The sequence below is a fragment of the Bos grunniens genome, chromosome 22, assembly GCF_055505025.1.
Source record: "Bos grunniens cultivar Pamir isolate PY7600 chromosome 22, Bosgru_T2T1.0, whole genome shotgun sequence".
Taxonomy (NCBI): domain Eukaryota; kingdom Metazoa; phylum Chordata; class Mammalia; order Artiodactyla; family Bovidae; genus Bos; species Bos grunniens.
In genome coordinates, this window is record NC_141186.1 from 30745272 (window position 1) to 30759858 (window position 14587).

The 14587-nt window shown below is 42.1% G+C and overlaps 1 protein-coding gene across 42 annotated transcripts in view; it reads left to right on the plus strand.

The window, feature by feature from the left end:
• FOXP1 (forkhead box P1) overlaps positions 1 to 14587 on the plus strand; it is a 721956-nt gene that overhangs the window by 416299 nt on the left and 291070 nt on the right. For 3 of the 42 annotated variants that reach the window (XM_086366757.1, XM_086366769.1, XM_086366781.1), the window contains exon 1: positions 101 to 14136. The exons of the other annotated variants lie outside the window; for them this stretch is intronic. The gene's annotated coding sequence lies outside the window, so the exon portion shown is untranslated. Of the gene's footprint in view, positions 1 to 100; positions 14137 to 14587 lie in introns of those variants that run through there. 42 annotated transcript variants of the gene reach the window in all.

A 14587-nucleotide genomic window follows, 5' to 3' on the forward strand; every position in this document is an offset into this window, starting at 1 on the left:
TGTCTTCTCTCTTAGTCCTTATAAAGATGTGTTGCTGTTGACCCTGTTTTATAGATAGTAAAACAAAAGACACAGAGAGGTGAAGTAACTTGCATGGGATCACACAGTCATGCTTTAAGGCTGAGCTCCTGATTTTCACTGACAGGCTTTGGATGATGTGCTCATTCTGTCTGGTGGCAGATCATGCCATTCTTAGGGTTCTTGATGGAAAGGTTTCTCTGTGGTCAAACTCTACTTTGCTGATATGGTCAGTAATAGTTCTGGACCCAGAATCATTTCAGTTTAATAAATGAGTTCCCAGACTTAAAATCTAATAACTCCCCTCTTTTCTCATGTCCCCACCCTCACATGCTTGCAGTGAAGCCCTGTTTCTTTAACCTCTGAAGTCTCTCTCTTATTTTCTGTCTTGTCATTGCCTCCTGAACTGTAGGATGGAGACTTGGCTCCTTAGTGTGGCCGTCAAGGCTCTGTGCCTTGGCCCCATCTGTCTGTTGTCTGTTCCTCTTCCCAGGGCCTTGTGGAATAACTAGGTGCCTCTGGTGGGACTGGCCCTCTTCTCGGAGTGATAGACTCCGGCTTGGTCCCTGGCCCTGTGGAGCTTACATCAACCCATTTCTTCTGCCCTGTTGTTGCCCTGCTCTTGAACTTGTGCAGCTCATGTTATTGCTTCCTTTGGCTTTGGATGCCAGTCCTCCTCTTCCCACTCCCACCTCCCCCTGCCTATTAACATCCTACTCATCCTTCAAGGCTTGGCTCAGATATCACTTCTGTGAAGCCTTTTTCAATTGAACCCAGCCTATGTGACTCACTCCTTTGTCTGGGCTCCCACAAGTGTGTGTTTGTATTTCATTATAACCTTTGTTCAAGTCTGCTCTGTAGTTTAGTGCATTCTTCTCAAATTTGAAAGCCACAAATTCTTGCCTGAAGGTAAGAACCTATGTAACTTTATTTTTGTGTGCCCCAGAGCACGTGAGATACAGAGTAGGTGCTCCATAGATCAACTCGGGCACAGTTATCATTATCACCATTTTGTTGAGGGCTTACTTTGCATCCGGACTACTAGAGTTTTGTGTTTGAGGTCGCTTCTGCACTTGCTGACTAGTTAAGAGTTACAAACAGGGCCACTGTCCATTTTGTAGATTGGAGAACGGAAGTCCAGCAAGATGCTATATCAATAATTTGCTCAGAGTCACAGAATTGCTAAGGGAATGGACAAGCATTTGCACTCAGGGCTGCCTGGTTCCAAAGTCCATGTCCTTTTCACCATGACACCTGAGAAACACCCAAATACAAATAGGGTTTGTGGTGGCTTCTGGAAGTCCAGATGAAGAAGCCAGTCCCCTCACTGGATATGCATGTGGCCCAATGGCTTCATCTTTCTACATCTAGAAACTTTCTCTTTCAACTCATTTTGTACATTTTTGAATCTCTAAAACTGCTACAAAAAACTGGAAAGAAATTTCTTGATTTGCAGATTTGAATGCTAGTCTTTTTTTGTTTTTTAAACAACCTTTGGTTACAATTTTACCTTGAATTTAAGAGCAGCCATAAATAACATAGGAGCACAGTATCACATCTTGTCCCTTATGCTAAGTGTGGATTCATTTAGCTCAGCTTTCTTTTTGAGCCAGTGTCAAGCAAGGATCTCCCCCAACATATTGGCTGAATTCTTTGGTTATAAGCAACAGAGTTGATCTCTGACCAGCTTAAAGGGAAAAGGTTTATTGGAGGAGTACACAGAAGGTCACAGAGTGGACAGAAGATTGAGAAAGGATAGGGGATAGTTCCCACATATAGGCAGTTTGAATGTCACTGCTGAGATCAGTGCTCCCCAAACATTTTTCTGTCCATACATCAGTCTACTGAGACAAATCAATTGTCCTAGTTTGTGTTAACTCCCCATGGCTATGAGAAGTCAGGGGACCTGACTGAGGAATTCCACCTTGCTTGCAACAAGGGTGGGGAAGGGTAATTCCCCAAAAAGAAATTGAAGTACAAATGGATTCTGGATAGCTCCCCAAATTCAACAAGTACCAGCTGTCCCTGGATTCTACATGAATAGGAGGGTTTGTTGAAGAGTTGGAGAGAGTTTTGTTGTGCACTCTTGCTTTTTGTAGCTTTAGGACCTCCTTTCTAACCAGGATTTTGAGTCTGTCATTGATGGGGTCGGGAAACCTTCCAGCGTTACATCACAGGAAGTTTGATGAACCTACCTTTATCTTGTACGGCTCATCTAGTAGTTAAGTCCTTGGGAAGGATGGAATAATATACCCAGACCTCTGGCTAGCTTACTACTGAAGACTTTTCTCCAGCAAAGTTCTAAGAAAACCCAAGCTCTAAAAACCCATCATCAAATAATAAAAGAGAAATAGAATAAATGCACAGTTCATGACATTAATATAGAGCAGGAAGACAATCTTTTTTTTTTTTTCTAATAATCTTTTCTTTTATATCCTACTTTATGGGGGTGCTGTTTAATTTCATGTTCATTTACTTTAATTACTTCTTGCATGTAGTTTGCGCGGAAGTTTGCCATTTTCTAGCATCTAAAAGATGGCTTACTTGAGTTTCTTTTCAGACCCTGTTAAAATTAATATATAATAAAACCCAATGTGGATGTTTCTCATTTTTCACCTCAAAGGATTATTCATCATAATACAATCACTTTTTTCCAGGGAGATTTTATCAGACTTACAAGTCAAATTAGTCAAGTGCATTACTTCTGCTAATAAACAGAAAACCTTTACCCTGGAAACATCTCTAGACTGAGTTCCAATAATTTAATGTTTCCTTGCCTCAAGAGATCAACCTATAAATGACCTGGGAATAAAAACATAAATTTATTAGTCTAAAAGGAGATTGTTAAGATGGGACCATTTGAGAATAAAAGAAAGGTCATAAAATCAGAAAATAAATATTGAATATACGTTAGACTAAAAAAAATGATTTTAGAGGGATAGGCTTAATTTCTACCCCATGCAGAGAATTTGGGGGGAACAGATTGGTATGTGTGTGTGTGGGGTTGCATTTATTTGTGTATTGCATGTGAGAATCATGCAGGATTGGTAAGAAGCCATTATGTACTTCCCTAAAAAAAGTCTTGTGTTTCTAATTTAGAAGATAAATGCAGTTGTGGTAGAATCAGGCCAAGCTGGAAGGTGCCTGGTTTCATCACTGCCTTCGTTTTGATTTGCCTTATGGTCTGTAGGTCCAAGGTTAATTGTGGGAAGATTTTGGCCATGAAACTGTGACAAGCCCTTACATGAATGGAAAGGGGATGTACTTGCTTTCAAGTGCCTTTATTAGGGGTAGGTGTGATCCTTGACTCACTGCTTGATGGGAGTAAGCTCACTGGTTCTTGGGGTGAGTGAGTTCTAAATCCCCCTTTTAAGTTCAGTCCAAGTTGCTGTGACCTTCTCAAGCTGCTTGTTCACAAGCGTTTCACATGTCGAGGTGCTGGGCATTTTGTCTAGTTCAAAAGTGAGGAATGCTTTCTTCTCTAAGATATGGCAGATTTGCTCCTAGAGAGGAGAGAGGAACATGGCTTTCCTTTCACCTCTGCAGATAAGATCTGCTGTCGTGAGAGATGCAGGTGAAGAGATTGCTGCAGAAACTGTGGGAATCCAGTGTATAAATGACAAGAGAGAAAATTTTCAGGGCTAATAGAAAAACCCTCTTCAGTGTGTAGTTGAGATTCACTTTCTCTGGTATTTTTGCACAAGATTGAGAATAAAAATGGTTATGATTGATGAAGCATTCAGTGTATATCTAACTGTAAGTCAGACTAGAGGGACTTTTAAATCACCCAAATGAAAGATTGCGTTATCATGAACATTAATATGTAACAGTTAAGTATGTCATTGCTTATCCTAAGTCCTGGCATTCACAGGGCTCTCTGAGGCCAGCCAACCAAAAAGGAGAAACTTTTAGCAAACGCCAGTCCACAAAACCTCCATGCATAAGGTCAGTCCAGTGGTCATGACTCTTAGTGGGTTATTTATTTCTGCATTCCCGTCCCATCTGTAGATTTGATTCACACCACAAAGGACTTAAACATGTCCCCTGAGATACTACTAGGGCAAGAAGTGTATGGTTGAAGCCAAGGGGAAGAATGTATTTCTGGTTGAGAAGAGAAAGTCTGGAAGCAGGAAAAACAGGGAACAGTAACTTATTAAGGGCAAGGGGATAAGGTTAGTTAAATGTTTAGAAATTGTTTGTTTTTCCTTAATTTCTTACAGATTTGTTGCCATTTATGGTCCTGGCAAATGATCATCTATTAGAAAACCAAGAGGGTAGAAAGTAGGCATTTTTAATCTTTTTTGTCTTTAAAAAAAATACTATCTTTTCCTCCAGATTATTTAAGGAGTCCATGTTTATAGCAAGAAATTTGAACTAGGAACGAATGTTTTCTTTTTTTAATTAAAATTACATCCATTCTCAATACACAGAAATTCAGTAAATAGAAGGGGAATTCTTACATGTATAATATAGGAAAAAATTAAATGTCAATATGACATATTTAATTGTATTTTTAAGTAGACACATATAGTCTTTGTTTAGCATATTTGCTACATACAAAGCTTATGTCAGTTGATGTTTTATCTTTGTATCCAGCATAACGTCAGGAAAAAATTAAATGTCAATATGACATATTTAATTGTATTTTTAAGTAGACACATATAGTCTTTGTTTAGCATATTTGCTACATACAAAGCTTATGTCAGTTGATGTTTTATCTTTGTATCCAGCATAACGTCAAGGCCAAGACCATTTTAGTGGGATGTATTCCTTAGTAGTTTTAAAAATCATGATAGATACCTCACATTAGAACTAAACCTATGAGTGATGTGTGGAGGAAAGAGGGGTGGAAAACCAGGGAAGGAGCATTCATTGAACATCTAGCATGTGTTAAACACTATGCTAGTCCCTTCTGGGCTTCCCAGGTGGCGGTAGTGGTATAAACCCACCTGCCAATGCAAGAGGCGCAAGAGACATGAGTTCAGTCACTGGGTTAAGAAGATTCCCTGGAGGAGTATATGGCAACCTACTTCAGTATTCTTGCCTGGAAAATGCCATGGACAGTGGAACCTGGCAGGCTACAGTCCATGAGATCACAAAGAGTCAGACGCGACTGAATGACTTAGCATGCACGTTCACATGCTAGTCCCTCTGTGGTAATTTTGCAATTCATTATCATTCGGTACTGATGATGATTATTACGCTGAGGATAACTAATTTCTGAGCATGTACTGTGTACCAGGTGAGAACTTTGGCATGTATCATTTACATGTAACTTTTGCAACACAGAAAGTTTGTCTACTTTTATTATTTCTGTATTAGAGATGGGAAACCTGAGGTTCAGAGATGTCAAGCTAGTTAACTCAAGATCACAGAGCCAAGAATTTCAAAGCCAAGTAGACTGTCCGATGTCTCTAAATTCCCCAAGCTGCAGGCCACCTAGCCAGGCCCTGTCCCCACACTGTGTCACAGGCCCTACCTTTTCCCTCCAGGACACGGTGACAGCCAACACTGAAGTGACATCTGTGCCTGCTCATGAGGGTGTCTTTAGTGTTCTTGCTCTCAGGGAACATCCGTTGTCCTTGACATCTTGAGCTGAAGAAACAGTTACAGCTGAAGCATCTGCTTATCCAGGCACAGCACAAATGACCATGTGTGGCCTGTGCTCTAAGCTCAGACGATGCTGTTATGTCTTAGGACAAAAATGATCAGTGGGTGGGGCTGTCCACATTTTGCAGTTGGGGCCATGCGTAATCATTTTCCTACCGTGTGACCAAGTTTTCTGTAAATCTGTTGGCCTCGGACATTTTGTTTCTCCTCTCTCTACTCCTTCTTCCACTCAGAAGTTGGGATGATCCTTGTACCTCCCATGTAGAGAGATGGTGAGGGTAGTAAATCACTTGAGTCAAAGCTTTGTGAGGAGTTGGCATGCAAGTAGATATGAAGTGGTGGTGTTTCTATTTGAGATCTTCTAAAGACTAAGAATCATACTCTCTAGTGACAAGGTCTCCGGTGAAATGGGGAACCATCTTAGGTTCCAGGGAAGATCACTAATTATACTTGGTTAGTCCAGTTTCCTCAAGGAAGGGATTTCTGTCCGTCATTCCTGGGATTTAGGATGTACTGATAAGCATGTTTTCACCTACTACTGATAGGAAACCTCATTAGCAGTGGCTGAAAGACAAGGCTATTTATGATTTACTTGCTCAGAAATCTGTAAGTAGGCCTTCCAAAGATTGGTTCCTTACTTCAATAATATCTGATTGCTGGGTTGGGATATTGGTGATTCCTTTAACTTTCCCCTCATGGCTACAGGATGGCTGCTAAAGCTCCAGGCATCACCTTTGTACATATTTACTTGTAAAGCACTAAGTGGGTAAGAGGACAACCAAAGAGAGAGATTTGTTCCTTTCTTCTAATCAAAGCGGAGAAAAATATTTCACACACCCCCCCTTCATATTTTTTGGCCGGAATTAAGTTAGATGTCTGTCCCTAGGTGCAGAAAAATCTGGGAAGGAGATATCTCATTTTTTTTCAGCTTGAAGAGTAGTGGGAGGGTGGGAAGAAGTTACAATGATGTTGAGTAGCTACCCAGAGCTGTCTGTATATGGAGTAACACTTCATACCTGACCACCGAAGGTCAACCTAAAATCTAGGCTGTGCCCAGCTTAGGATATGGATTTTATTGTTCTCAGTATTACTAAGAATGACAATGCATTTTTGGATTCTCACAGTATTGCTAAAGCTGAAATTGCTTTGTATCAAGAGATGATGGGTATTTCAAACACACTGTGTTTACTTTCTTCGTCATCAGGCTTTATCCCATCTCAAGCTCTCTGTTTATCACCCAAGAAAATATTTCGTAGATGGCTCAGCTTTCTGTTCACAGCCATAGTTCTGGATGTTTCGCACCCTGCACTCAGGTTTGGGAATGACTAACGCCCTGTGCGCCTCCCCCCGGGCCCCCCGCCCCACGCCAAGTGATCTTTGCTTCTATATTTGTGCATTGTGAAAGAAACATCCTGACAGCTGTGATGTATTTATGATGTCGTACAGCTGGTTTTACAGTCACTTTGTTACATCAATACTAATCTTTCTCCCTAAGCTGAAAAATTCATCACACTTGGAGCTACGGGGGAAAGCTCCACCTGAATGTGTGTAGTTTGGAGTTTTCAGGGGAGTGATAGGGTAGAGGGATGTTTCTGTGTAAGAAATCTTTCAGAATGTCACTCTCGTTCCAGATTGTGTGCGTTATTTGAGTTGGTGGAGAGGGCATTTTCTCCAGGAGAGCAGGCATGTCCCAACACCTGGTTTACAGGCAACGTGTCTTGAAGAGAGTAGCGGTTACATGTTTCTGACGGTAAAAAAAAAAAAAATTGTCTTCCAAGTGGCTACTTAAGGAGTATGCTTGGTTCAAATCCACAAGCATAAATCTCTCACTCAGATTATTCACTTAAATCTGCACTTCTCATCAAAATTGTGATTAGAATTTATGTAAAAATTAAGCAAAAATTTGTATAAATTTAGATTCACAGCAAGAATGGATTTTTATTTATTTATTTATTTATTTATTGGAAAAGACTAATGCTTTTAAGAATGGATTTTTTGTTTTTTTAAGTCAGGACCAAAACTGCTAAGTTTGAGAGAGTTTGTTGATTTCCATGGAGGAGAAGATATGATTTTTAATTAAAAATTAATATATAGAATCTTGAACTAGGAACCAAATACCCATCTGCTGAGGATCAGATTCTCATGAATATGGAGAATTTGTGACACTTCTAAAATTGCATAGTCCAAGATAGAGTAGCCCCTAGATGTGTGTGGCTATTTAAATTTAAATTAATTAAAATTACATAAATTTAAGAATGTAGTTCCGTGATTTCACTAGCCATATGTCAAGTGCTCGGTTGCCTCGGGTGACTCCATTGGATAGTGTAGGTCTAGAACCTTCCATCATTACAGAAAGTTCTTTTGGGCAGCATTTCTCTTGATGAATAGTTTTCCACCAGGAGCAGCTTTTCCCACCTAGGAACATTGGGCAATACCCGGAGATATTTTTGGTGTCACACCTGTGGTGGCTGTGGTGCTGCTGGCATCTAGGGACTCTGCCAAACTCCTCCAATGCACAGGACAACTCCTGCAGTGAAGAGTTTACTTGACCAAAATATCAATAGTGCTAAGGTGGGGAGACTCTTCTCTCCAGGGCAGGTGGACCCCTGTGGCCCCAAGCTCATCATCTGGAGATTTAAAACAATTCCCCCCACCAAAATTTCAGGTAGCCTATGGTTTTGATATAGTCCTGGTACAGAGCAGGATCAACAAGTTTATTTCTAGAGAAGGCTAGTCCCAAGTCCCATGGCCCTCATTAGAGGGAAGAGCTGTATAGCTACCCAGAGAGTCTTGTGAATAGTAATACAGCAGAGATTGGAAAAATAAGGGGGCCGTGGTGTTAATTCTTCTTCCTCAGCCATCTCTGCTTCTGAAGGTCCCTCGCTCTGCAAACTGAGCGGAGCCAATCATTCACATCTTTATGTCTTTGAGTTCGGCGGATTGCCCTTCCATTCCAGCATCAGGATTCAGGACTCCAGTGTGAGCATCTGGGGCTCATGCTGACAGTCATTCCTGACAGCAGGTGGATGCCAATATGATGTACCAAGAATCAGGTGTCCTGATCAGAACTGGGTTTGCGTTTGTACTCCACCACTTAGCTTCAGTGTGGCCAAGAATGGGTCACTTAACTTCTCTGAGCCTCATTGTCCTTACCAATGAAAGGGAAATAGTAACTGTATGCATCTTCTAGGGTTATTTTAAGGGTTTAATGAGAAATAGAGTCTCTGGCACATTAAGAATAAAGTAGCTTCTTTTTTGTTGTTTTGTTCTTGTGTTGCAGTGGTTGTTAGTCCCAGGACAGGCTGGTTGTACTGATCTGGGGTTTACTCCTGCCCAGGGAGGAAATCATGACTGTGGTTTTCCAGTCTTCTTGGCTGGAGCCAGGGCTAAAAGCCAGGCATGCAGGCTGGACCTCGCCCCTTCTACCTTGACTTAAATGTCACTTATCCTGTTCACCTCATTTAAATACATTCCCTCAGACCCCACTCTTATTTTATCATTCTTGACTTACGGCTGTTTCCTTTCTAAAATGTGGTACAGTTTAAAGCACATTGTGTTTTAACTGGTTATCTCTTCTTCTAGACTTGGAGTTGATATTAGCCATTAGGAATTTCAGGTTTAATGGTGTGGTATTGTGAAAATTAAACTCTTGGAAATGAGGAAAGAGGAGGAGACAAGAAAAAAGCAGCGCATGGGTTTTGCATGCTGACTAAGCTGACTTGAAATCTCACTTTCCCTGTTACTCATTTTGTGACCTTATGTAAGCTATTTAACACGAGTCTCAGTTTGTCATACCTGTGAAATGGGGAAAATATTGTAAGAATTCCAAAGTAGATGACAAATACAATGTCATCTACTTCAGTTAGTTACTCAATAAGTGGCAGTTTTTATAACGATTAAAGAAGCAATATGGGAATATAACTAAAGGATGATTAATGTATTTGTCACTGTTCCTTCCCTTCTATCGATATCATTCAAAGAACTTTAGCAGTAACACGTGCCTTATTAGAATATTTATGTCTTCTTGAGTAATTTTATTTTTTCTCCAATGGACTCAAACTTTGACAGGCTGAAGGTAAGACTAACTGGTCAAATTGCTAGAAATTTTTATACTAGTGATAGTATGCTGCAAAGAGATTCAGAAAGTTTTAGGGCCAGTGAGTTTGTGTTGGCCTGTCTTCAAGGACCCACATAGCCCTTGATTCTTCCTGACCTCCTCCCTCGTTATTTATGATCAGTGACTAAGGACCGGGGCTTGCCAGGTGGTGCAGTGGTAAAGAATCCACCTACCAGTGCAGGAGATACTGGAGATGTGAGTTTGATCCCTGGATTGGGAAGATCCCCTGGAGAAGGAAATGGCAACCCACCCCAGTATTCTTCCCTGGGAAATCCCATGGACAGAGGAGCCTGCCAGGCTACACAGTCCATGGGACCACAGAGAATCAGATACGACTGAGTGACTGAGCAGGCACGCACGCACGCACGACTAAGAACCACTGTACCCTGCCTCTGCCTCCCATCACAAATTCTGTCAGGATGAAAGACTGCATCTCATCCCTTGTCCTTGAGTCTGATCAGAAGATGTGCCGTCTGCTGTGTGAGCTCACAGGCTGTTCACCTAAACTGATGGGTTGGTCCATCTGACCTGAACCACCACCACCACTACCAAAGACCTAGAGAAGAAGGTTTGTTAAGTCTATGTAAGCTTGCATACCAGATTGCTTTAGACCTGTAGTGTAGATTGCTTTGAGATCAACTTGAGTTGTTTCCAATTGTTTGTTGTGATTTATTCTCCTAACTCTTTCTAGTGTTAGCAGAAAAGAAAACATAGCTGATGACCTGGTTACATAGAATGTAGGAAGGAGGTGTACAGATTGAGGGTTAGCTCTGGGAACTTACTGTTTTGTGTGTGTGTGTTTTAGTTGGCTTGCTTTCCCATAAAAGGTAAGGCATATTGTAGAGTTGGTGAACTACATGTAGAAAGCATATATATTTTGAATTCCTGTATTGTACCTGCAGATAACCCAAAGCCAACTAGCTGAGCAAATTTGGGAATTTCATTAGTTCATGTTCCCTGGTGACTCAGTTGGTAAAGAATCCGCTTGCAATTCGGGAGACCTGGGTTTGATCCCTGGGTTGGGAAGATCCCTTAGAGAAGGGAACAGCTACCCACTCCAGTATTCTGACCTGGAGAATCCCATGGACTCTGTAGTCCATGGGGTTGCAAAGAGTCAGACACGACCAGGCAACTTTCACTTTCATGTGATCAAGTTCAGAAGTAGGATGGCTCCCTCTGGGCTTTGTTAGGACTCTGTCCTGCTGTTGTGCCCACCTCTGAATTGCTGTGTCCCTTTTAGCCAGCTTTCTCTTTGTGGGGGCAAGCCAATCCATGTCCTTAACGCCTTGGAAAACCTAGCAAAAGAACAATAGTTCCTATAGAATATTATTTCCTACAGAATACTAGTAGTTGAGTATGGTTCTCCTTTGGCACATGTCCATCCATCAGCCACTCAGTGTGACTGACAGAGCAGAACATGCTGATTGGTCAGACCTGGTTTCTGGCTCCACCCTCTGGAGGTGGGAGATGCATCTACCTTCTGTGCACCACAGGGACTGAGAGTGGGGAATGGGGCGTCTCTCCCAAGAAAAGTCAGGCTAGTGTTAAGAGGAAGAGCGGCGTGGATGTTGGGCAGACAAAGACTAGCATCTCCCCAACTGTGATCCCCTTTGATTTCAACGATGCTGGTGACTCAGGGAAAATCTCATGCCTTGTGGTGTCTCCATGTCACTTCCAGAGTTGCTTGCAGGTCCAGGGCCTGATTTCATTTACAGCATCAGCATACCTCTCTCTTCTTTCTTGCAGTCATGATACCCCCATCTTTCCCCCAGAGGCTGCAGTAAATGGCCTTCTCCGAGCCACAATCAATGGCATTTCGTAAGGTGTGACAGAAGAGGCCATCTGGCACTTGTCCCGCTGTCGTTTCTCCCCGTCCAGGGAGGAGGCATGCTGGAGGCAGAAGGTCGCAGCTCAGCGAAGCACTGCTGTCTCTCAAAAACCTCCTCCCGTCCCCCGCCCCAGACTTGGGGCTGCAGCAGAGACGTTCCACAAGAGGCACACACCTGGCAGAATTCCCCCTTTCCCTTTGTGAAATTCCCCATCAAAATTGATTTGTGGATTAATCATCATAATGAAAATGATTTTTGAATACCATTATAAGTTTGAGTGTTCCACACAACACTTTCCCAAATATTGGATAGATTTTCTTTTCTTTTTTTTTTTTTTAAGATGCCAGTGTGGAGATCAGTGGCCCATTTCAATTTTTATTGAAACAAATAAACCCAATAAAAACACTTATGCTGAGAACTGTAGCGCCACAATAAAAGAATCACACTGTATTGAATTTATTGATTTATTTATTTACTCCAACTGGAAAATCGAGTATTGTGTTAATGTATTTTATAAGAATCACACTGCTCGATGAAATGGCTAATTTATTTTAGCGTATACATAAATAGCTAGCAATTTTCCATGAGACAGCCTAATGAAAATGATGCCGATGAAATTGTCTATACTATGAGGAGTGACAGAGACGAGTTATTATTGGGTGAGTGCTAAGACGCATTGAACTGGCCATCATATCTTTGAACTTTTGAACTGCTACTTGTTCTGTGTGATTTATTGATTTTACTATCTCTCTGTTTAGCTCAACTTTAGTTTTTGCCCAGCAGTGCAGATAAGTGGCATAGGAGATTTAATTTCATGGGTATTTGGGGTTAAAACCTATCTTTAAGAAGAATGCTAAACATGTTTTAATAAAACATGAGTTGCAGGGGTTTTAAGTTTCTGGGTGATATGGATCTGATAAGGAGCAAAGCAGTTCAGAGGCCAGCCCAGGGGCTCCAGGCTGGGGAAGCACTCTTTTTCTGAGCTCTGGAAGTCTCACCAGAGCCATGTACATTTTACTTGCTCCATCAGCCGACTTGCAGCCCAAATTGCATGTACCATTTCTTCCCTGGCCTGTGCCCTACCTCTCACACCTCTTGTTTGGCCCGGGTGGTTTCTGGGGTTCTTGCAGTCAGCAGCGGGGTGCCTCTCCTCCTCTCCGTGTGCACTGAGGGCTGGCCACTCTGTAAACACCCTCGTTTTTGGCAGCTCTCTTAAGGAAAACCGCTTTTAAGAAACGCCATGGCTCTCACCTCCAGGATAAAGACGTGGAAGCTCGCTCTGCGTTGGGGCCAGGCTGGCTCTCAGCTGCTGCCCCCTCTCCAGACCCACTCTCGGGATCCTCATCTGTGAGGCTGTCCTCCTCAGCCTGCCCTGACCTTGGAGCGGGAGGTTTCCCTCGCTGCTTGGGAAGGGGGTGGGAATCTCATACTGACTGACAATGGCCAGAGAGCAGCCGTACTTTTTATTGTTGTCTTTAGGTGTGCAGAACTTTTTAAAAATGTGTAACATCTTGGGGACTCATATCTGATATTTTTCATTTTGATTAGCTAATTTCTGTAGGATGACTTGACCACAGTATTTTTTGCCTGCTTTTTCCCTTTGGGGAGGAGGGTTGGAGAAGGTGGGAAAGAGCTTTATCATGTAAAAGTAACCATCCTAGAAATTCCAGGTAATAAATTTTCAGGCGCATGAACGGTTAAGACTCCTCACTCAGTAACACAGTATGTGACTGTGGAATTTTTATGAAGGTAACGGTCTCTTTCTTTAAAAATCTGATTTATTTAGAAGGTACTTTTCAATGACCAAGTAATTTTAACCTTGGGAGAAAGATTGGGGTGGGGGCATGGGAGGAGTGAGGAAAGGAGGCTTGGATTTCTGCAAGGGCTTGAAAATTCACATCCCCTTCAATGATTAAACTGGCAGGATCTTTATTTGGATGTTAAAAGCTTTTTCTTACATTGCAAACATTCTCAACGAATTTACAGTCAGATATTTGGAAACATCTAACACTTAAAAAAAAAGAGGAGGAGGAGGGCCTGTTTGCACTAGGATACAGAATTAGTGAGAATGACTAAAAAGACAGGACTGACCCCAACACCATTAGCTGGGGAAAAAAATTCCATTTCATTGCAACTCTGTTATTGTTTACTTTACCATACACAGCCTAATATGGTCACCTCCCTGTCGGAGGCGGCCAGGCCCGGGGTTGAGAGGCCCCCTCCGGGAGAAAGCTCCTCACTGCCTCCCAGACAATAAGAAACAAATGGTACAACTCCACAAAAGGCTTCCCGGAAAATAAGTGTCAAATAAATCCTACAGAACTCTCGCTTGTGCCACTGAGCTCTGTATATGCAAACCTGTTTTTATGCTTTCGCTGCCCAGGCTGAGCTGCATTTGTTTGGAAACAAGCCACCGCATTTTCTTTTTTCTGCCCCCCCCCACCTTTTTTTTTTTTTTCTCCTCACTTCATCTGAGGGCTCTGGATTAATTCCTTGAGACATATCTTTGCATACATGTCTCATGAGTTATGTTTCCTGGAGCCTTTTACTAGGAACATTAAGGTAAGAATGTTGATTTAGCCTGGGACCTTTGTCACTCAAACTAATGCTCATCAGTGATATAGACATTGTAAAGAAATATTGCGGAGGTCTTTTGTGGTCCCCCTCCCAACAGAGAGGTGCAGTTGCTTTTAATTGTCATGCATGGATTCCAGAAAAAAAAAAGCCACCAGTTGTGGGTGAGATGGAGCAGAGGTGTACTCACGGGTGTAAACACTGGTGAGGACACCCCGATCCTGTGGCAGCCACAACAGTTTCACCAGGAACTGTTTCCCGTTGTTTCTTCCAGTTCTTCTCTACTTGTGCTGTTTCTTTCTTCTTCTTCTTCCCCCCTTTTTTCTCCTTCAACTCCCCTGCTTTCCCAAATCCTCATGGTCTTGAGGCTTGTCTGTTATTATCTGCAACTCCAGAACAAAGGTAGGTTGCTTAACTCTGTGCTTCGGGGGTGGGCCAA